The 24,648-nt window shown below is 44.0% G+C and overlaps 1 protein-coding gene across 1 annotated transcript in view; it reads left to right on the top strand.

Moving 5' to 3' along the window:
• The first annotated feature begins 570 nt into the window (after window positions 1–570).
• The window catches only part of GRAP2 (GRB2 related adaptor protein 2), a 537,997-nt gene continuing 513,919 nt past the window's right edge, over window positions 571–24,648 (top strand). Inside the window, exon 1 of the mRNA XM_086963467.1 lies at window positions 571–887. The gene's annotated coding sequence lies outside the window, so the exon portion shown is untranslated. The remainder of the gene's footprint in view (window positions 888–24,648) is intronic.

The following is a 24,648-nucleotide window of genomic DNA, read 5'->3' as shown; positions in this document are numbered from 1 at the left end:
TATTTATTTATGTTTTAATGATGCTGCACGGGATCTGCAAACAGCATAGCAAAGCCTTTAGGTCCAAAAGGCGGGACCCATTGACTTTGCCAATACTTGTATATCTTGGCATACATCAATTCCATTGCGACTTGCGCTCTCATGGGCCGACCTATTCTTTAATTATAGATTTAATCATTCAAATTGTCTTTTTTGGTGTTGTGGGGTGGGGTGGGGTGGGGTGTGCAGCCACATTGCCGATTTCTCAAAGAGGCGGAACAGACCCTACGACTCTACAACCTGAAAATATGTAGGTCATCACATTTCTTTGTGGCGTGGCCTGCAAAGGGCAGGTGCCATGTTCCCGTGTCTGTAAATTCTTAAATGGCGAGGAGGGCCACCTGCCCATTGGGTCGACTGAGCTCAGGTCTAGAGAAATCCTGATTTTGTACAAGGCCCTCTTTTCTTTATTTGCACTCAATAAATATATGCCGCCGTCACATTTTTTTCTCTTCCGGACTCTTCGCTCGCTCTCTCTGCTAGTTCCTGTGTGGTTTCCCCTTTATTTTGCAGACTTGCTCAGGATTGGACGACGGAGAGGTTGTTGGGTGTTTCCGCCGCTTTTCCCCGCAATGAGAAGGTTGTAGGTTAACAGTGAGCCCTAATGGGTGAAGCCGGGGTCCCATGCTGCCGTTGTTCTGCTGAAGGTTGTGGGGCAGATTATCGCATGTAAGGCTCTGGACCAACCCGGCCTTCGGAAAATTCGGTACCAACGAAGGATTTTTATCTGTTGAGGCATCTCAAGAGACGGTGCGTGTAAGGTTTGGGACCAGCACATCCTGGGTGCATTCCGGGACCAATCCGTGAGCTCCAGAAGTCGCTGTGGCAAAAGGGGAACCGGTATTGTGGTAAGTAAATAATATTTCCTTTCTCAAAAGAACGAGTTCCTCTGAAAAACCCACTTTAAGTGTCCAGCTTAGGTCCAAGAAGGCGGGCTCCAAGGCAGGTTTTAATAACGTCTATTATGCATTTGATTGCGGTTCAGTCTTTATAAATGTGTTATACGTTCATGTCTTGAAAACGTTACATGGACTCGGCCCTTTTATCCTACGTTGGACACCCCGGCTTCTGACGGCCGGTAAGGATGTCAGAGGAGTCACGCGTTAGGTCAGTGTTTCAGAAAGGCCAGTAGGGTTTATGCGTAGTTTGACAGGTTAGGCTCCTGCGCTGAAACATCATTTGTTGAAGCATGGTCCGATACTTGCGAGGCTATTTCTTTTTGACCACTTCCTGCCAGGTGCATCGGCCTCTGTGCGTCTAGTTGCTCTGAAAGTCCCACAGACAGGTAGTAGGTTATGTAAGTGGCCACAGGGAGTCAGAGAAAAACCAGACTCGTCAGAACAAAGCCGTCTTAGTTTACCGTTAGTCTCCTGACACGATGGTGGAGAGTGAGTCATGCGTCAGCCTACCAGATGTCATTATATGAGAAAAGCCGGTAGGACCCGGTCAGGGTCAGCCACGTTTTCGGTTTGCGACACACCGCGCATGTGTTAAAGCTGGAAACTGGCAGTGGAGTCCTGGGCTCATTCATTGGAGTCAGTGTTTCTGAAAGGCCAGTTGGGCTGGACAGTCAGTTATGACTCTCGAAAGGGAGTGTTGTTTTTGATTGAATATTTATTGTATGTGCAAGATTGTTCGGACCAGTGCAGAGCCATCGTGTCTCGAAGAAAAGTTAGTATGGCTGTGGCAGAGCAAATCGCATTCAGAACAGAGGTGTGGGGCAGAGTCAGTTACATGAATGCCTGCGAGGCTGGTGGGGCTGCGGCCAAGGAGAGCTCAGATCAGATTAGTAGGAAAATATCACAGACAATAGCTCACGAATGGTCTTTTCAGCCGGTGAAGGCCAGTGAGGCCACGGCAAAGAGACTTTTAACATGCATGTCTCGAAAGGGCTAGACAGGCGTAGGGAGGGTTAGTCTAGCCCAGTGATGGAAGAGGGAGGGGGGGGGGGGGGGGTAGGGGAACTGTGGGCGGAGAATCGGGGGGCGGGAATAACCTGAGAATTGGATCAGTGGGCAGAGTCAGAGGTGTGACTAGAAATAGGAAAACACCAATTTATAGTACATTTGGCATTTCACTGACCAGTTACAGCTTATAACGTTATTTGATTCAAACAATGGATAAACATGTTTATTTGAGGTTTAATATATAAGTTGTCTACATTAAAATACATTTACAATGTGGGACATGTTTCCAATTACAGAATGTGCCAAATACGCTTATAAGTAGAATCATAAGCCATTTGTCTCCGAGCCATGCAGTTTCTTTAATCAGCATTTCTCCTCCCTTTTTCTAACCATTTCTGAACATAAAATTCAGGTTTAAATTCCATAACAGAAGGCCCCACAATTTTTATGAACATTATAGAAGTCTGACAATTGATTGATATTCTGTTCTGCGGTGGTGTGAACACATCATTACACTAAAGCTGCGTTCACATTCTGCAGTGGAGGTACAAAAGGTGTTTATAATGTGCACTTATGGTTTCAGGCTTTCAGGGATGCAATTTCTATTTTGTTTGTACTCTCTGAAAGCAATGGTGCACTGCCTCCTATCAAATAAATGCAACCTGCTACAGGTGTTTTGTAATTCTTCCTCACCATATAAGATGTCTACTGGATCTGGCCAAGAAACTGGTTGTAGGAGTTTCATTCTAAGTACCAACTGTTTGTATTCCATTTCGTCATTGTTTGTGGTTGTGCATCTAGAAATATTTGATGCGTTAGTCATTGTCATGCTTTTTCGCAGGTTATTTGCTAAGCTCCTAAAGAACTGTGCCCTATTGATGCTAACAGAGCCTTTGTTCTGTTGCAGTCCTACACCAGCAAACTACAGGTGTTCAGCAGCATTTAATGCAGTTGTAGCAAAGGGCCCAGGGGAATCAGCCATTGATTCAAACACTAAAATCTGCATCTGTATTGAATGATCGGCATCATATATGGTCATATCACGCCGCTGCATCCTTCTGGATAGGACACCCAATTCTGTGAGAGCATCATATAATTTTCCCATATTTTCAACTAACACCAGGGAGGTTAATAAACGGTTTAAAACAGCATTTTGTTTCTGCTCAATGTTACTCCTTGTTGAGTCTTCAGAAGATTCCATGAAATGTTTACTAAGTGCTTTGTAGTTTTTCCAAACAGCTCTCACAGATCTTTCACTTGAGGACTGTTGTAAATAACTCCTTGAGACAGCGATAAACATATAAGGAGATTTATTGTAGAGCACAGTAGTAAAGGAACCAGTGCCTGCTGACCAGTCATCCAACCGCCCAAGCAGAACCTGGAGCCCTCAGTAACATACTAATTCTAGAACAAGACAGAAAGGGCATAGAGTACAATAAAGATCATAGAGAAAACAAGATATGCCAGCAAATAGTTTACAACACATCTTCCACCTTTATGAAGAAAAAGAATAACACATCAATTGCAAAAATAATCATTGAGGTAAGAAGGTGGTTTACGCTACCTTGAAACCCTAGAAGAGGAAAGAGAAGGAGGAAGGGAAGGAGAAGAATCATTGGTGGTGCTTCGAAAACCAGAGGAACCAGAATCCGATACATCACCACCGCCAAAACAAGACCTGTCAGAAGGAGGAGAGAAAGGAACACACTCTTGAGATAAAAGCATGTAACCACTACCCCCCTCTTCATTTGAAGAAACTGACGTAAATAATTAATTTACTCTCTTAATTTCTATGCAGGTAAGTACTTAATCAATAATAACTCAATTGGAATGAAAAAAAAACAGAGTCCGTGGTGTTAGAGTTTCTAAGGGTTTTATTCCTCATAAAGGAATGGTCTTGATCAGGATATCATGTTCTGACCACCACAGGGGTGTCAGAAGGGATAGAGCGCTCCCGTTTATTAACAATACATAGCTTATATACTTAATTCATATCATAAAGAATAATGCAAGAGGCGTAACAGCTGAGAGAAGACAAGATAACAGTATACACGTGATACTAATACGTAATCAAGAGGCGTGAACTAGGCGTGAACCAGAGGTGTGTGCTAGAAACGTCACTGATAGGTGACGCAAGTGGGTGGCACCAAGGGGTGGTGCTAACAGGATTGTTGCAATGTCAGCAGAAATCGGAAGCTTGGATGCGCGCGCAGCTGCATGACGTGTGATTGACGGGGTGCAGGGGATTTGACATTTACACTGACGGAAAGAGACAGAAGTCTGGCATGTCAGATCAACTTGTACTTCTATCATATCTGATATCTGATGTTTAGGAACTATACTATCTGGACGGAAAGGTCTCTAGGGCAGAAGCTATTCTATGCTAACTGTGGATGCGTGTATAAGCGCCTAAGTGTCTGCATGTGAAGCGTGGGGCACGGGGCCTTCCATGGAAGCATGGCAACAGAGGCTATGAATTACTTGCATTGAGACAGGTCGGCCCTTTGGCTCTGCAGCTGGGGAGGATGTTTACAGGATCTAGTAGGCAGGAATGTATTCTCGGGGAGCGGAACAGATAACTCGAAGGTTATAGTCAGTCTTGGCAGAAAGCAGGCTTGAGCTGAGCGCGAGGGGCCGCGCTGAAAGTAAGTCAGAGTTCACGGGTACAGAGGTAGCCTGGGCAGAGGCTGCCAGAGTCAGGAGCCACAAAAGAGGTTCGATGGCAGAAATTCAGGGCCTACTCTGCTGGAGCAGGAAAACATGTAGAGTGTATTACAAAAAGACGGTGGCATAGCATACTTAGGAACGGACTATATAATCCATTCATGATGGATCTGAAAGAGGACAAGTTAATGGTGGACGCAAATGTATTTGCGTCTTCATAGCTGGCACAGGAGGGAAGTTACATGCACTTTAAGCTGGTACAGGGAGTCGGTGGGGTACGCGCTAGGGAACATAACATGACCAAAAATTTAATTTTCCTCATTCCCTCCTTGTTCCCTACGGACCCTTCATGAAATATCGATCCTCATGAATCGATCAGTCTGTTCTTGCAACATCATTTGTTCTTCTTTCTTTCGTTTACCTTTTGAGAAAAAACTGGAGTGTTCAATACAAGAGGTGGCACACAGTCCACAAATCGCTGGCCCACACTGCAGGCACAGGCAGCAACTGAATACTAGGACTAGGCCAATGCCTAGGAAGGATAGGATCTTCCATCCCCAAGCTGTTAATGTCGTCCAGAACCAACCGGACCAAGTCCAGGTGCCTGGATTCTGATGTATCTGATTTGCAATTTTATGAAGACGGGTGATAGCTTGATATACAGATGGTGCGTTTTGTGGTATGAAAACACAGCAACTTGACCCGATGACCTTACAGGCTCCACCTCTATCTGCCAAGATGACGTCAATTACAAGACGATTCTGAAGGACAACAACCCGCATGGCGGACTGCTCTTCTGTTAGGTTACCTAAGGCGGAGGCAGTTTCATTCACTACTGCTTCAAGTGTTCTAGTTAATCTGCGTATTAATTTACTATTCTGGACGGGTCCTAAAAAGAAAAAGAATCCTTTATTAAAATCGGTGTACTGTTCCCATGCCGTTTCTGTGTAGTCGACAAGTGGGATGTCTCTTCTGGGTCTATTCTTTACTAGATTGGTATTTCTATGGTAATCAGGAGGAGCTAGAAAAACAGGTGGCAGAAGGAATGCAATGTAACAGGTACCATCCCAATCTGGAGGTAGACGAATGTATGCGGTATGACCACAAACAAAGTAAGAGTGACTGATAGCTTTAAAGGACGATTTTCCATGATCACTGAATTCGACCACAGTAGTGCATTTACTATGACCTAAGTGTACTGAACCTTTCTTCTTGATACATAATTCACCAGTGACTGGCAATACTGACATAATGGGTAGAACTGGTGTGGCTTCGGATTCGACAGTGAGAATCATAAGGCTAATTGTATAATTACCTAATCCATATACTTCATTTTCTAGATCAGTTCCTATTCTAGTGGGGAGTCCCTCCTTATCTGGGTAACAGGCGTCGAGCAGGACCAAGTTCAGGTTTCCCCAAACCCAACCCCCATCGAAAACAGCAATATCAGGATCTAAAGAATTAATTATTTTAAACCATGCTCCGCAGGAGCCATTGTGAGTGAACGGGTACGGAAAGAGAGGCAGAGCTCCCTTGTAATTCTGATAGGGAGGGAGTCGGCCACATATCCAGCAATTTGTAGCATTGTTAGTTTGATGAGAATGATGTAACATACTAATGAATGTGTTGTTGCACAGCGCAAGTCTGTAGGGAAGCTCGTGAGGAGGTAACTCACTAAAAGTGTGTTCAGCAGATACATTGTAAGCAGATTGTTCATGCTTGAAAATAGGCCAATAGATAGGCAAAACGATACTGACAACAATAATTAAAATACTCAGGATAAACATGATTAATAGTGTCACTATGCAGTGACTACGAAGTGATTTACAATATGTACGTTTCTTTGCTTCTCTCTCTCTCTCTCTATCTCGATCTAGGGGATACATGTCAGAAACTATTTAACCGATTCACCTAGGGGAGGACTTAAACAATTAAACTGTCTGACTTGCTAGATCGTAATTTCATGCGATAATTTTCTTGAGGAGTTTTTTCTCGTTCAGATTCTGTAAAGTCTTTTTGTTCGACACAGTCTTTGGTGGGGGTGGACGAGTCTCGGTCAGGTTTCAGTCCAGAGAATTTTTTTATATGACTCGTGTGGACCCACCCCTTTCTTCCTTCGATTTTCACGGCCGTCCTTGTTGTAAGCAGTACGGTCTTCGGAGACTTCCAGCGGGGCTCCAGCGGACTTTTCCTGTCGAAATTTCGGACGAGCACCGTATCACCAGGACGGACGTCGTGTGGCTTTACATCAGTGTTGTCAGGGAAGGCTGCGGCAACCTGTGAACGACATGATTGGAGTGCAGACATCAAGGAGGCAAGGTAATCTGTCAGCATGTTAGAATCAACATCAGTAATCTTTTTTGGAATGGGCGTCCCCCACATATTCGGTGGTCTTCCAAAGACCACCTCGTACGGGGATAGCCCTGATCTCGAATGGGCGACCATTCTCATGTAGAATAGTGCCACTGGCAGGGCGACTATCCAGTCGACCCCTTTCTCCTGACATATTTTGGCAAGGCGGATCTTTAGTGTCTGGTTATGCCTTTCAACAAGGCCTGCGGCTTCTGGATGTCGGACACAATGGAACTTCCACTGGTATCCCAGTAATAAAGAAACTTCTTTCATTAAGGCAGATGAGAATGGCTGACCGTTATCTGAGTACACGACACGAGGCAGGCCGTATCGTGGGAAGAATTCACGAACCAACTGCTTGGCAGTGGTCGGAGCAGTATAATCTGAGACTGGGTATGCTTCGGTCCAGCGGGACAGAGCACAGACAACTACGAGAACATATTTAAATCCTCGACAACGGTCCATCTGGATATAATCCATCTGGAGGACTTCAAAAGGGTGATCGGGAGGATGAAATCCACCTTGCTCTACAGGGACGCTTTTTCCTGGATTGAACTGACAACAGATCATGCAAGTACGCACTTTCTGTTTTGCTGCTGCTCGTAAGTGTTTATTGTTCCAGAGATTTTGTAAACTGTCTAACATTGCTTTCTCTCCTAGGTGTGCAGGACTATGTGCTGTATTTATCATGACTTGAACCATAGCGTCAGGGAGAAACCATGTAGGTTTTCCCTTCGTCATCCAACCTTGATCTGTCTGGATCCCTCCTAGTTCAATCCATTTCTTTATTTCTTCTGGAGTAGCATGTGTCTGAATGTCGATAACATCTAGTGTTGGATCCCTGACTGTCATACAGTTTGTCGGATCTGTTGTCTTTGTCGTATCAGTTGTCTGAGTGTGAGTCAGTGCTGTATGTTTTGCTGTCTGATCTGCCAGGTCGTTACCCTGGGAAACAGAATCTGTGAATTTAGTATGTGCTTTACACTTCATGACGGATATGGCTGAAGGCAGATGTATTGCTTCTAACAGTGCTTGAATGAGAGGACCGTGTTGTATCTTGGCACCATGAGAGGTCAAAAAACCTCGTTCTTGCCACAGCATGCCGAAGTCGTGCACGACTCCGAACGCATAACGGGAATCTGTGTATATGTTGACATTTCTGTTCTTGGCTAGAATACAGGCTCGGGTCAGAGCAATGAGCTCTGCTGCTTGAGCAGACAGTGTATCAATACGATGTGTCTCTTTAACTTCAGTTTCAGTGGTCACTGCATACGCGGCCACTAACTCTCCTGTACTTGTTCTCATGCATGAACCATCTACATAAAGTGTCAGATCTGGATTTGTCAATGGAACATCTGTTAAATCTCGTCGGGGCTTTGTTACTGCATTAATGATCTCTATACAATCATGCGGAGCTGGATCTGTCATAACTGTAGGTAACAGTGTTGCTGGGTTCAGGATACTGCAGCGTCTAATTTCTATGTGTGGCTGGAATAGTGTCAATTCGTAACCTGTCAGTCGTGCTATAGTCAAGTGTTGAGTCTGGGTTCTGTTTAACAGAACCTCTACAGAATGTGGGACTTGTACTGTTAACTGATGACCTAGAACAATTGAGTCACTCTGTCTGATTGCTAACGCTGTTGCTGCTACTGACTTTAAGCACGCAGGGAGTGCCTGGGCTACTGAATCCAATGTACTTGAAAAATAAGCGCAAGGCTTATGTGAACCTGCTTGATCTTGAGTGAGGACAGACAATGCTGTACCATCACGTTCTGTAACAAAAAGTGTAAACGGTTTGCTGTAACATGGTGTCGCTAAAACTGGTGCTTGGCATAAAGCTTTCTTTAATTCCTCAAAGGCTTGTGTGTGTTCCTGAGTCCAAGGGAGGGCAATGGAAGTTGCTACCTCCTGTGTCGTTAGCTGGATGAGTGGTTTAGCTAGAAATGCATATTGAGGAATCCATTGTCTGCAGTACGAGGTGAGGCCTATGAAGGCCCGCACTTCCTTTTGTGTCTGGGGTCGTGGCATATTTACAATTAACTGAATGCGATCGGGAGTGAGCTGTCTCCCCACTTTGGACAGCAAGTGACCCAAGTACACAACTTGCTGAACACAGAATTGTAGCTTCGAAGGAGACACCTTGTGTCCCTTGTCGGCCAGGAAATGCAAAACTGTTAACGATGCTTGTTCACATTCGGGCTCACTTCGTGCGGTGATCAGCAGATCATCGACGTATTGCAGTAAAGCGGTATTAACTGGCATTTGAATACAATCTAGTTGTCTTTTCAGTGCTTGACTATAGATGCTGGGGCTTTCTGTAAATCCTTGAGGTGCGCGGGAAAATTTGAAACTTCGTCCATTTAAACTGAATCCGAAGAGATATTGGCTCTCCGGATCAATAGGTACACTGAAGAAAGCGTTCTTGAGATCTATTACAGTAAAGAACGTTGCTTCAGAATCAATAGCAGTTAACAGGGAGGAGATATCCGGAACCACAGGATACTGTGGTACAATGCATTTGTTCAGCTCTCGAAGATCAATCACCAGCCGATATACTGGCGGTGCATTGCGGTCTGTACGTTTAAGAATTGGAATGATGGGTGAATTACAGATATTGGAGTCGGTCTCTACGACCACCCCCTGGGCAATAAGCTCTTCAATTATTTTCAGTAAAGCCACTACAGCATCGGGTGGTAACTTGTATTGTCTGATTCTGGGTAGGACAACTCCTGTCTTGAGTGTAACACGATATGGAGTGATATGCATACAACCTACATCAGCTGGGCCTTTTGCCCATAAGTGATCTGGTACATTTTTCAATCTGACATCAAAATCACGTAAAACATAATGACCCTTGAAATCCCGTAGAAAGAGTCTGATTCCCTCCGGGGAACAGCATATTATAGCTCCTAGAGCCTTCAGTGTTTTAATTCCTAACAGATTTTCTGGACATGATTTCGTAAGTAACAAATCTGTAACTCGGGATAATGGACCCACAGCTAATGGTACTGGTTCTGATACTTCATTTACAATAGGCTGTCCTGAAAAACCAAGGGAAACATTCTGTGAGCCTGAGAGGGGTGCCCCTGGGACTTCATTGTGACTGATTGTAGTGCGACTTGCCCCTGTGTCAATTAAAAACTTACTGTCTTTTCCTAATACGTGACTGTGTACATAAGGACCTTCTTGATCTACAGGAATTTCAATAAGAGGCAAATCACTTTCCCTCTCTAGGCTGTTTCATGTGTATCGGGGGTAATCTGGATATGCAGATTGGGCATACTGGTACATCTGTTGTGAGACTTGCTGAGTCGCGGCAATGGGCTGTGGCTGCGGTACGGCTACGGTCTGTGCTGTGTGGGACTGAGCATGCGTAGGCTGCATATTCTGCATTGGCTGTTCGTTCTGCGAGGTCTGTTGATGACCATGTTCATGTCTAGGCGGATGCGGTCTTTCTTTAGTTTTACCTGTCGCGATGTTGTGTTTCAGGACTGGACATTCATGTACGTAATGACCTGGCTGCTTGCAGTAATTACATGTCCCTTTAACGGGAGCTGCAGAATGATTGGTCTGGGCCCCACCTTTTCTTTGACCGTCGGCTGGGACCGTCTGAGCTACTAACATTTTCATTTTCGTGTCTTTCATACGTTTCTGTTCCTGATCTTGTTCTTCCCTAATTCTGTTCTGGTGATATTGTAACATTTGTAACATCTGGGATGGCGTGTTTGCCTGCCACGTACTTTCAACTTTGTACACTCTATTTTTAACTAACGGCAGGGAATTCTCGACTAATTTTGATACAAAAAGGTGTGGATATGACTCGCTACTAGGTTGTAGGCCACTATTTATAATGAAACATTTCTCGAATCTGGAATAAAAGTCACTAGTATCTTCATCTTGTTTCTGTTTACAGGACGAGATTGCGTCCCAATCTTCCTTTCTAGTTGTCAATAATCTTGGCAAAACCTGTACTATTAAACCTGGTAATGCTTTAGTCTTATCCCCAAGACCTAACCCTGGGATTCGTTTGCTTTCTTCGTCTTCTATTTCTGCCCATGCTATCTTTGACTCTCCCACCTCCCAATCCTTTTCCTTTAATTTCTCGTAAATGCCCGTGGGCAACAGTACTTTTAACATTTTCATAATATCATCATACGTGTAATCTCCCATCAGTAACATGTCTTTGAGCTCTCTGTGAAAACCTGCAGGGTCTTTATCATGACATGGGACTAATTTCTTCATTTCTAACAGTTCTAACTTAGTCAGTGGTGTGTGAACATACACGCGCTTCAGGACGTGATCCGTACCCATAACTGGGTGTACTTCTCGTAAGGGGTTCTGACTTTCAATGCCACTACCGCATTGCATGTGATACGTTTTCCTTTCAGGAGGCGGCGGGGGAACATATTCAGAGCTTATGAAGGTGTTATACTTACGTCGTTGTTCTAGAATTATTTGTATTAATTTGGTACTGAAACCTCTCCATCTATCCATGAGTAGTGCTTCTAATGTTTCGTGTAAGGGCCCTGGATCGGAATGATGGTTTCTGAACTTGATGAGGAGGTGCTGAATCATGTATACACCTGCTATTTTCTGCTCTTCTGGGGAAAGGTTCAAGAATGTCTGCACTAACGTATCATCATTATATATGTCTGGGTTTTCGGCCCATAACACGGCTGACCGGGCTAGTTCCTGTTCATCCATGGAATTGAGTACATGGTACCCCATTCGGTCTCGAAGCCTTTTATCAGTTTCCTGGAACTGATGTTCAGAAGAATTCGGTTTTGTTAAAGCAGAGAAAAGAACTCTCTTGCTTTCCGGACGAATACCTTTCCTAAGGTAGTTTCCCTTACCAACATACGCTATAGTATCTGTAGACCTTCCTGGTGCTTCATGTTCTTCTTCCTCCTCGGAGGAAGCTTTATCATTCTCTTCCCGATGTGCAGTTAATACTGCCTTTCTAATTTTCTGGGACATACTGGCTATGCAAGCCCCCCTATCATGTTTTCCTTCGGCTATATTTTGACCCCACTTGTTTAGTCCGTCTAATTCACTTTGATCTGTCTCGGGCCTGTCTCGTTCTCTTATTAGACAATTTATGAAAAATCGTAATATCTGTGCTTGAATGTCAACTTTCTGTTTATGCATGGCATCTTTGACACTGTCAGGGTCTTTCCCTGTCTGTATAAACTCATATAGTCTGTCGAGACGTTCCTTCATTCCTACATAGCATAGCAAGCTATCGGTGGCAGATCTTAATCGTAGTGATGCCAATATCATTAGATCGTTCTTTCCGGGTACTGGATCATATCTGCAAACTGACATCTTTTCTTTTAATGCGTCAAGGCGCGACAAGTGGGGAGACTGTACTAAGTGGGGAGACTGGAAAGGATTCTGCGTGTCCCTTAAATTGAATCTGTGTGTCGGTGGCGGGGTCTGAGGACCCGCAGTCGCACCTCCTGAGGCGGATGCTTGGGCATTATCTCTCCGCGGAGTCTGTATCTGAACTGGAATTTGTTGTTTAGTAGGATCAGGTAGGACTGGTTTCGGTAGGTCAGTCTTGAGTGCGGGAAGTGGCGGAGCTGGCGGAACAGGGGAGGTCTGTCGCGGTACCGGCGGAACATGATCTGGGGGCGTAATGCCACCCCCATCCCTATCAGTAGGCGGGGCACGAACAGGCAGATTGGTGTAAGCTGGTGCTACATCCTCTAAATATGAATTTAGGAATATGTCTTTAGTAGTTTTATGCATTACTTTAGTTGGAACTAATGGTGTCGGTAAGTTTTTCGGTATTTCTGATAGGGCTTCAGATGTGCCATCTGCTGCAAGATACATACCGTTTACAAGATTATTTCGGGCACGGTCTATTTGTTCTGTTTTTACTCGGATCCCTTCAGTAACTAATTCGTTTTCTTGGTCTTTCTCTGATTCTTTAAGTCTGTCTTCTCTACGGAGTGCTTTGTCAGCACGCTTACGTGATTCCTTACGCCAAAATTCTATGGCGTCCTTCTGAGATTGTCTAGCTTTCTTTTTCCATAATGCTTCTTCTACCCTCATGATGCACTCGGCATCCCATGTTCCGGTGACAGGCCATCTGTGTCTTTCGTCTAGGTGTTTGGTGTAATCGGCCCATAAATCTAGATATAATATGGCATCTATGCCATGCTTGTTGTACATAAAATTGCCGGGAGTGTCCCTAGGGGGAATAGGAATTTCTTCCTCCAGTATCCCTTTCCTAGTTCCTATCTGTTTTAACTTGTTGAAAAACGGCATTTTGCTTACTTATTACTGAATGCTCAATCCTTATTCCTTAATACTCTTGACAGCTAGGTTATACGAGAAACACAATAATACACGTTTAAACAGTCACATTCATACCACAACATTAATCACATAAGGACATTGAAGACATAGATGACTACCCCCCTATACTGGATGTACAGCTCAACAGTACAGATACACTGGTGTAACAGTGCAGAAATTCGGAATACTAGATATACTGCTAAACAGTACAGATACACTGCCTAAAAACAGTGCAGACCGGACTTGCGTACCCAAACCCGTCTAGATACGACCCAGCAATGGTACTCACCGGGAAGCACGGAAACAGAAGGCCTCGGAAAACTCGACTGGACTCGACTCGGTACTTCGGAAAACTTCGGAAAACTTCGGAAAACTTCGGAAAACTTCGGAAACCTGGTGGGCCTCTTGACACCTCGGACCTTGCTTCTTTCGGCTAGGCTCTGGTCGGGATCCTCCGCACTCCTCACCGCCTCGTCTGGGCACTGATCGCAGTCTTCGTCACCTCCGTGGGTCAGAGGGAGATGCAGGAAATCCTGCCAGTACGCGTATGTTCCATCTAACTGATGGCAGGGGACATAGCTTGCAACGCACCAACCGGCGCGTGAGGTGGGGGAGGAGTCCCTGTTCGGGCGCCAAAATGACGTAAATAATTAATTTACTCTCTTAATTTCTATGCAGGTAAGTACTTAATCAATAATAACTCAATTGGAATGAAAAAAGACAGAGTCCGTGGTGTTAGAGTTTCTAAGGGTTTTATTCCTCATAAAGGAATGGTCTTGATCAGGATATCATGTTCTGACCACCACAGGGGTGTCAGAAGGGATAGAGCGCTCCCGTTTATTAACAATACATAGCTTATATACTTAATTCATATCATAAAGAATAATGCAAGAGGCGTAACAGCTGAGAGAAGACAAGATAACAGTATACACGTGATACTAATACGTAATCAAGAGGCGTGAACTAGGCGTGAACCAGAGGTGTGTGCTAGAAACGTCACTGATAGGTGACGCAAGTGGGTGGCACCAAGGGGTGGTGCTAACAGGATTGTTGCAATGTCAGCAGAAATCGGAAGCTTGGATGCGCGCGCAGCTGCATGACGTGTGATTGACGGGGTGCAGGGGATTTGACATTTACACTGACGGAAAGAGACAGAAGTCTGGCATGTCAGATCAACTTGTACTTCTATCATATCTGATATCTGATGTTTAGGAACTATACTATCTGGACGGAAAGGTCTCTAGGGCAGAAGCTATTCTATGCTAACTGTGGATGCGTGTATAAGCGCCTAAGTGTCTGCATGTGAAGCGTGGGGCACGGGGCCTTCCATGGAAGCATGGCAACAGAGGCTATGAATTACTTGCATTAAGACAGGTCGGCCCTTTGGCTCTGCAGCTGGGGAGGATGTTTACAGGATCTAGTAGGCAGGAATGTATTCTCGGGGAGCGGAACAGATAACTCGAAGGTTATAGTCAGTCTTGGCAGAAAGCAGGCTTGAGCTGAGCGCGAGGGGCCGCGCTGAAAGTAAGTCAGAGTTCACGGGTACAGAGGTAGCCTGGGCAGAGGCTGCCAGAGTCAGGAGCCACAAAAGAGGTTCGATGGCAGAAATTCAGGGCCTACTCTGCTGGAGCAGGAAAACATGTAGAGTGTATTACAAAAAGACGGTGGCATAGCATACTTAGGAACGGACTATATAATCCATTCATGATGGATCTGAAAGAGGACAAGTTAACGGTGGACGCAAATGTATTTGCGTCTTCATAGCTGGCACAGGAGGAAAGTTACATGCACTTTAAGCTGGTACATGGAGTCGGTGGGGTACGCGCTAGGGAACATAACATGACCAAAAATTTAATTTTCCTCAAAACAACAGAAGAATTGTGAGAAGCAGCAACAGAGTTACCAGGCAAAGGTTGAAAAGGTGTTTGCCCATTTTTCTGATAAACAGCAACCCGCCTCAAATTCCACTTCTCACCATTATCAAGAAGAACATAATTAGGGAAAACTTTTCTAACTGTAAAAGGTCCCCTAAATGTTGTTTAACCTTTAGCACACCTCCCAGGTTTAACTTTAACCAGATCCCCTTTTGAAATCTTACTACCCACCATGGGAGAAGGAAAAGTAAGGTTGGAATCCACAAGATCCCCTCTACTCAAAAGTTGCTTGACCCAAGAAGGAACAAGTTTGGACACAGGAGCCCTTCCACGCAAGATTTCAAAAGGAGATTTCGTGCAATTACCATGAACAGTTGTTCGATGCGCACCCACCATTTCCTGAACAAGATCAGACACACAACCACCACTAGACACAGCCAGTTGAAGGTGAACAACCTTTACAACGAAACTTTTACAACGCACTACCATTACAACGCGGTCATTACAACGCAAACCATTACAACGCATTGCGCTGGGGGGCGCTCTAGGATAGGGAATACGTTTAATTTACTATCCAACACCTTCCCTAGTGTCCACGGGGACTGGTGTTGGAATAGTAAATTAAACTTTTCACTATCCAGCACCCCAAAGCGCTATGCGTTGTAATGGATTGCGATGTAAAAACCGCGTTGTAACGGCAGGCGTTGTAATAGCCTGCGTTGTAACGTCATACATCCCCACTTAAATCCTTCCCTTCACCAACCTATTGACCCTCTCACACATTCCGTTTCCCTGTGGATTATAAAGTGAAGTCCGATGATGGTACACACCAGAGTGAGAAAGAAAAGATTGCATTTTCTGCGAGACCAATTGAGTCCCATTGTCGGTGACAATAACACTGGGAAAACCCTCACATTGAAATAAAGACTTTAGGAACTTTATAGTGGTCTCCGTGGTGATATCCTTTACAAATTTAACAACTATCCACTTTGAAAAAACATCAACACACACGATGGCAAAACGCTGATGCAGACTAAGCTCAGACATGGGTCCAATAAAATCCAGGCATATGGTATGCCACGGCACACCAGGACAGAGAATCTCACCCATGCTAGTGCCAACAGCCACCTTCAAGCGTTTTTCACCTTCCTTGCACATACTACATTGTTCAACCCACACAGCAACCTGAGCATCCATGCCAGGCCACCAAAAATTAGATTTGAGCCTCTGCTGGGTCAGAGTCTGACCAAGATGCCCCTCATGGGCAATATTAAAAAGCTTACGCCTGAGACCACAAGGCGGGACAAACCTGTCATTGGGCAAAATAATGTTGTCCCCACAAGTAGACAACTCGTCCAGGATCTTGACATAAGGACGAACAGAAACCTGCAAACAACTCTCTCTCCTTGAACCATCCTTGATCAACCTAACGACATCCCTGAGGACCTCATCACTTCTCATGGCATCAATCCATGCCTGATGCGAGAAAGAACCAACACCAAAAGAAACAACATCTTGCACCCAAGCAACACTTTCATCCAACAAATCAACATGCACATCAGACTCCGTAGATTTCAAAGGCAATCTTGAAAAACAATCAGCTTGGAGATTCCTCCAACCTTGAATATGCTCAACCTGAAAATGAAAATCCTGCAACTAAGCTGCTAATCTGGCCAACCTTGGAGAACCTCTAACAGCACCACCAGGAGCCAGAATCCTAAGCAAAGGCTTATGGTCAGTTTTAATAACAAAATTGACCCCCCAAAGATAAGTGCGAAAATAATGCGCACCCAACACAGCTGCCAAAGCCTCCTTTTTTGACACTGTAATTCCTCTCAGCATCAGACAAAGTTTTAGAAGGGAAAGCAATAGGACGTTCAAAATTACCATGTTTCTGAATTAGAACAGCGCCCAAGCCCAACGCACTCGCGTCAACCATGAGAATAGAAGGTAGTCTAGTGTTAAAAGGTGCTAAAACACCCGCCTTGCAAATTTCGTCCTTGACCAAAGTAAAAGCTGATTCCTGCTTAGTACCCCAAACAAATTTGCACGCCTTCTTGAGCAAAACTCTCAAATCAATGATCTTTTCCGAAAAACTGCTAACACATTTAGAATAGTATTCTATGAGGCCCATGAAGGACCTCAACTGATCCTTATCAGTCGGTCGAGGAGCTGACCTTATAGCCAACAACAAATCCTTCTTTGGCTTAATCCCAGAAACAGAAATTTCGTGCCCTAAATATTCAATCTGCTGAACAAGAAAAGCACACTTCTCCCTGCGTAAAGTAAGACCAGCATCACCAATCCTATCTAATACTTGTCTAAGTATTTTATTGTGCTCAGAAACTGAACTTCCAAAAACAAGAATGTCATCTTGAAAGTAGACAACTTTTTCCAACCCCTTGAACAACTCATGAACCATGCGTTGAAACACGCTAGCCACCGAAATCAACCCAAAAGGTAAACGTGTGAACTAAAAGACACCTTCAGTGGTGATGAAAGAAGTGATATGTTTGCAAGTGTCATGCAGTGTAACCTGATGGTATGCGCTCTTACGGTCAAGTTTGGAAAACTATTTTGCACCCTCAAGTGTAGACACTAATTCACTAATATTGGGAAGGGGAAAAATATCAGCAATCACACACTTATTAACAGACCTGAGATCAACACAGAAGCGCAACTTGCCATCCGATTTTTTAGAAATAACCACCGGAGAAACCCACGGTTATCCTTCCACAGGTTCAATGACCACACTCTGCAACATTTCCTCCAACAACTCTTTCACTTCGCTCCTGATGGCAAGAGGAATCTTCCTGAGCTTGTGTTGAATAGGTACACAACCCTCTTTCATCTTTATAATGTGGGATTACCCCTTTAGTTCACCCAACTCATTCCTAAAAACAGAATCAAACTCACTCAGAATTAGGTCAACAGAATCATCCTCCAAAACCATCACTTGATCAGGAGCCCTTGGGTTGATAATGATATACAAGTCATATTGATGAACCCACCCCAATATGGGTGGACCATCAAAGGACACATAGATTTTCCCAAGTGTGGACCTGTTCTTAAAGACAATGCTGGACTCCAAATAACCAACAATATCTATGGTTTCCCCTTGAAAACCTTTCAGAGTGATATCACTCCTTAATAATGGTTTGTCCGACCACAACATTTTGAAAGTGGATTGAGGAATGATGGTGTGACGGGAACCAGTATCCACCATAAGTGAAACCTCCCGCCCATCTATTAAAAACATAGCCTTAGGTCTATTTTGTCTTCGATCATCAATACTTGCAACATCAGAGTCACAGACAACTAAAAGCTTCTCAGCAGAAGAAGAACCATCACAAGAGTAATCTTCTACAACAGCAACTTTTTGCTTATTCTTCGCTTTACACATCTTTGAAAAATGTCCAATCCTGCCGCATTTTAAGCACTCCTTATTAGCAGCGAAGCAGAACCTGGCCTCAGAAGAATGGGAATTACTCCCAGATCTGTTGCAAAATTTGTTTGAAGAAAAACTTTTCTTAGGAAATGTTTTGAACTTATTTTTGACCACTGCAACAGAATCATCAAGACCAGAATGAGAATCAAGTTCTCCATCTTTATCCGAAACTACAGACACTTCTTGCTCTAATTGCTTTTTCTTCGAGTTTTCAATGACTTTGATGCACTTCTCAGACTCGTCAATAACTTGTGCAAGTTCAATTGCGACTTTAAGTGTAGGGTTTTTCGCCGCCCAAAGTCTTTCCTGAACTTTGCGGCTATTACACTGCACTATGAGCTGATCTCGTATTAGCTCCTCAGCCATTGTTCCAAACTTGCACTTTATTGACAACTCCCTCAAACGGGTAACAAAGGCATCAATATTTTCTTCTGATCGCTGTTTTTGTGTATAGAATTTATAACGATGCATGACAAGATTCTCCTCTTTAGCAAATTTAACCCAAATAGTTTCCGATGCCTCAATCTACACAGGAAAGCAAGAGAGGCATCACTGGGTTCGATCTGGCCAGGTCCAACTACTGGGAACGTAGCTCTCGCTGATTCGTTTTAAGTGCCACAAAAGACAGCAGAATCCAAAGATCAGCAGGCACAAGTCGCCAAAATGTTGTAAATAACTCCTTGAGACAGCGATAAACATATAAGGAGATTTATTGTAGAGCACAGCAGTAAAGGACCCAGCGCCTGCTGACCAGTCAACCAACTGCCCAAGCAGAACCTGGAGCCCTCAGTAACATACTAATTCTAGAACAAGACAGAAAGGGCATAGAGTACAATAAAGATCATAGAGAAAACAAGATATGCAAGCAAATAGTTTACAACAATGACACCCAACGGTCATCTAGCACCTTCCCAATTGCTAAAAGTCTTACTTCTACCTCCAAAGCATATTCCCCTAGCTCTCTCTGATTTTTCAGAGAAGCATGGTAGGTGGTATATAGTTTATCAAAAAAAACTTTCAACTGCTTAATTTCTGAGATTTCTTTACAAACCTCACCAACAGCAAGTCATGAAGGCTGAATCAGTTTCCCCAGTTCCAAATTTGGTAGCTCTGGCCATAATGCCACATCCTATCCCCCCGAACACCCTTCTGCCCCACTGAGTGAAACTCGCACTGACTTCAGCTACATCCCAATTCTGCCCCATTTATAAGCACCTTGATGTGACTCAATTCAAATAATACACTGTCTGAAAAAAAGTAACAACATTCTGGAAAAAGCAAACACTCATAGGGAATGCAGGATTATGTAAAGCGTGCAAAATATAAGCAGGAATGACATGTTACCTTAACGCTATTACTCTCATTGTTCAGAAATCAATGAGTATTTTTTGTCTCAAACAGTGAGGACATGAATACAGGGCCCATCCGTTACACATGGGTTAAGCAGGGCTCAGAAGAGAAAGGGACTCTTTAGGAGAATCTGATCTGACGCACGGAAACCCACAAGGGCTCCTTCATATTCATGTCAGCCTGCTCAAACATAGTATGGTACATATGTATTTAAGTGTTCTGCAAAAGATACCTTTTGAATTGTCCTGCTTGGCCAACTCTTCTACTCACAAAAAACAAGAGAGATCTTGACAGTAAAATGCAAAATTATATTTTCATTCGGGAAGTAAACAAAAAGCAGTAACCCACTGAGCTACGCACATGAAATATTGCTCTTTGATATGCATGGTACACGTTCTTTGCAGCAGGAGTATTAACCCTCTGCGCTACCTTAGTTGAGTCAAAACAGCCATTAGACAAAACTCCCCTCCCTTCTCTCTCCAGCAGGTACATTGATCACCAGAGTTATCGTGGCACTTTTATTGTTGCCCGAAACCTGCTGAATATACAAGGAACTTTGCAGCTTTTTAAAAACGTCTGCACTACTATAAAACTGGCCCTCACAAACTAAACCAGCCCCCTACCCTTCCGGTCGCCCTTGGAATTGCCTGATGCCTGTAATGGTCAGTCCAGCCTAGTTACTGTAAAGCCTTTTTCAATGAAATACTGCAGATATGTATGCTTATTTGATATAAACGTCATGGATCACTGTTAGTGTAAGACACAGATTCTTCCTGAATATCCTTTGATTGGGTTCCTGCCTGAATGATACACATGAGCAGTTTAGTACACAAAAGAAGGCCTCTGGGTAGACCTCTGAGGTAAGCACGTTCATGTTATTCCTAAGGACCCTCACACAGGACCACTTGCCTTTTCAACCTTCCTGTACAATTCCTGCCTGTGTTTTACTATGCGTAATCTCTTTGGCAGATGTTTTAAAGTTTACATCTTTAACATAAACTTTCAAACAAGCAATATAATAATGTTTTAACTTCTAGGCAATTTTTTTAATGTTTTTAGGGTCATGCCGTAAAGAATAGTAGTAAAGGCAGAATGCGATCATTTGTTCTGCAGTTCTGTGACTTTGAGTTGAAGCAAAACTGTACTGTGCAGAGATGTGTTTGAGTCCAACTGAACCCTTGCTGAGGCAGAGGTTCGTGTGTTGTGCCAGAGGCTAAGCTCTCCTCTCGCTGGTTCAGAGACACGCTTACCATCAGTGGATTGGAAGCTGTGTAACCCAGTCGGTGCTTTGTCAAGGCAGAGGATCACCCAGCTCTTCAGGCTAGGAGCCGTGTGTCCGGCCTCTTCATGGCCTTTCTACTAGTCCCAGATTCGGTAGCACTATGTAATCCCACGTCTCTTGTGTTATTCACCATGTTTCCAGTTTAGGATGCACAGGTACCCCGTTCAGTGTAGTCAGTTTGTTAAAATAAACTAGTTTGTGTGCCCTCCTTGCACCACAATAATACAGTTAACAGGAGTATGACCCATATACCTGATTAGGACTGGGTAAGGAAGGTACAATCAAAAACAATGTCCCAATAGATGAAAATAAACAGTAAATTAAGCATGCATGCACATCACATTGCTGAAAGGAAAGAAGGAGAACACTCTTTAAGTTTAAGACAAGATAGTCAATCATCTTATTTATGATATACGTTCATGGTCAGTAATACACAGTTATTAAGCAGCACTGCATAAACTCAATTAAGTGACAACCATATAAAACTTGGTGCTCTACAAAAGTGACTGTCGTGAAAGTGGCGACGCAAGTGAGGGAATAGACAGCATGGACGGCGCACTGTGAACAAGGTGTAAGTTATCTACAGTGGGTGGCTCATATCATGTGACAAAGTGATATCACAGATTACAGATTTTTTCATTATTTGGAATAGGAAGCGATCCGCGGAAGTAAATCACCCTCCAGCACGAACGCTAGCGTTCAGCAGACCACAGGATTTAGTCCGGTATCAGCACGAAGATTTTGATGACACGTGCAGAAATTCGGCGGATTGCAGACGACCGCCCAGCCCCCCAGAGCCTTGCACCCGCGCAGGCTTCTAATTCATTCCTGACGATCGCTCCTGATCGCTCCTATACCAAGCTCCTTCCCAGCACGCCCCAAGTCAGACAACCAAGTCCTGATGACGATCCTTACTAACGTGGATCGAAACGCCGTCGACTTTACAGCTTATTAATTGGCGTACTTTACTAATGTGGTTCAAATAATGAAAAAATCTGTAATCTGTGATATCACTTTGTCACATGATATGAGCCACCCACTGTAGATAACTTGCACCTTGTTCACAGTGCGCCGTCCATGCTGTCTATTCCCTCACTTGCGTCGCCACTTTCACGACAGTCACTTTTGTAGAGCACCAAGTTTTATATGGTTGTCACTTAATTGAGTTTATGCAGTGCTGCTTAATAACTGTGTATTACTGACCATGAACGTATATCATAAATAAGATGATTGACTATCTTGTCTTAAACTTAAAGAGTGTTCTCCTTCTTTCCTTTCAGCAATGCGATGTGCATGCATGCTTAATTGACTGTTTATTTTCACCTATTGGGACATTGTTTTTGATTGTACCCTCCTTGCACCACAGCATCCTCTACACAGAGGATTTTACACTCCTTGATCTGGAATCCATGGCTAATCAAGGGCTGATATTGCATTGTCAACAATCTGCTCTGCTCTGTTGTGTCTCCAGTGAATTCACAGTTGTCTTGTGTTCGAACACCCTCTTGCGCACAGCACTCAGAGACCTGCTTGTGTGGAGTTTGCGTTTTAGAGAACAATAAATGAATCTTTGGCGTGGCCAGGCACGGGATCACTGCGTTCAAGAGCCATCGTATGCACTAGCTCATAGAAGTACAAGTCATTTGCTGGCAGCTTCAGAGCACTGCAAGGGGTTAGATGAGGTCTGTATGGAGTTGGTGGCGGCAATCAGATTTATGGCCGCCTACGCCACTTCGAAGCACTGATGGAGAGGAGGAGCATTAAGTGTAGGTATGCAAGAGAGAACATAAGCGAAGAGGGGTGACGGAGAAGCAGAAGGGAACATTGCTTCTGTGCGTGCCAACCTTCACTATTCAGGGCTCCATTCACACATAGGAAGGACTCCTAATAGAGACGGTGAGGGCATCCAGGCCACTGAGAATTGAGTGGGTAACAGGGGATGGGGGAGGGGGTCAATAGAACAGGCAAGCCTGTTACTTTCAGGGTGGGGGTGGGTCTCAAAGGCCCCCCTCAGCATGCTCAGCCAAGAGTGGCTCTTAAAAAGAAGTTAACATCATGCAGGTGGCTTCATATCTCGTCTGCCTTCCTCACATCCCGTCCTATAATTGCCCATATTTTAAGGCTAATAACCAGTTTCATGCCGAGTTTCAACCTGTGCTTCCAAGCATTGTAAACAATATGTTAAAGTTACCCTGTGAAATGATATTTAATTTACCATCCTCGGAAGGATCGAGGTCTCAGTTAGCCTTTCAGTGGTTCTGACTAATGGCCCGCAGATCTCAGCAGTGAGTATTTAATTCATGGAACTACCCTGCTGAATATCCGGACCTGCAACCACTGGGTCAAATTAAGCACTTACTGCAGGCTGAATCATGAACTGAGCAGGGACAGCGCAGTCACTTTACTGGTGCGAAACACTATGGACCAGGCCTCGTGATCTGCACAAGTGGCATGTAGTTTTGCCTGAATGCTGGGACTTTTTGTATCAATATTTGGACCCTCCGACTGGTAGAAAAATAAAATGTTATGTTTAGCTGGTTTATCAGTGCAAATTTGGATTTGTAACTGATCGTCAGTGCAACTATCAGAGTAAAATGTTGTCAAAACCTGTACACAATTGTCCATCAGGTTAATTACACATGATTTGGCACTTGACCTGTTTCTCAATAAAGCTCCACCCCTGTGCCCCCTCTACCTGAGTAAATGCGCTGTTCCGTATCTGTGTAAGCCTTGTGGTAGTGTGTGCCATGCGTGGCTTCCACCTTGTAACCAACACAAAGCGCACTGAAACAGCTAGCAGTCACTATGGACAGTATTTCTAAGGTGCCAACATACCTCAGTGAATTGATTCTAGTCATTGATGTCTCATGTATATGGATCACACTGGCAAAACAAATGAATCCTTCCCAGGTCGGTTAATTTGAGTACCGCTAGATTGGATACATAATGCTTAGGAACAGCAGAAGTGGTATAAAGCACTTTGCAACTAATATTGACGTGTACATGAGTCAAGTTGAACTGATGTTGCAATTTACGAACAAACCACAGGCTGGTGCTGCAATGCTGTCTTTGCAGTAGCACAGCTCACGTGCTTGGAAACTGATTCCTTTTCGTATTTACAGTATTTTGTCAGCCCTTGTCTGTCTGACCTCTACCTTGCTTCAGATTGAACGAGGCGGCTATTGAGGGGCAACTCTAGAAATAGCCATAATCAACATATTTCGGTGCCCTACAAGACTGCATCTGGGGAACCAAGTTCGGGTCTGGCAGGAGGCTCAAGCATCCTTTGATTCAGGGCAAATCACTTAGTCTCTTCGTGCCTAAAAAAGCACGCATTTTAAATGCAATAGGCCTCATATCACTAAAAGTTTGAGCTTTTGGCGTTGCATTATTATTTGCAATGCCAAAAGGTCAACCTTTATGTAATGC

Source organism: Lissotriton vulgaris, chromosome 1_1 (genome assembly GCF_964263255.1).
Source record: "Lissotriton vulgaris chromosome 1_1, aLisVul1.2, whole genome shotgun sequence".
NCBI lineage: Eukaryota > Metazoa > Chordata > Amphibia > Caudata > Salamandridae > Lissotriton > Lissotriton vulgaris.
The sequence above is the reverse complement of the archived record's forward strand: the minus strand, read 5'-3'. Positions and strand labels throughout refer to the sequence as shown.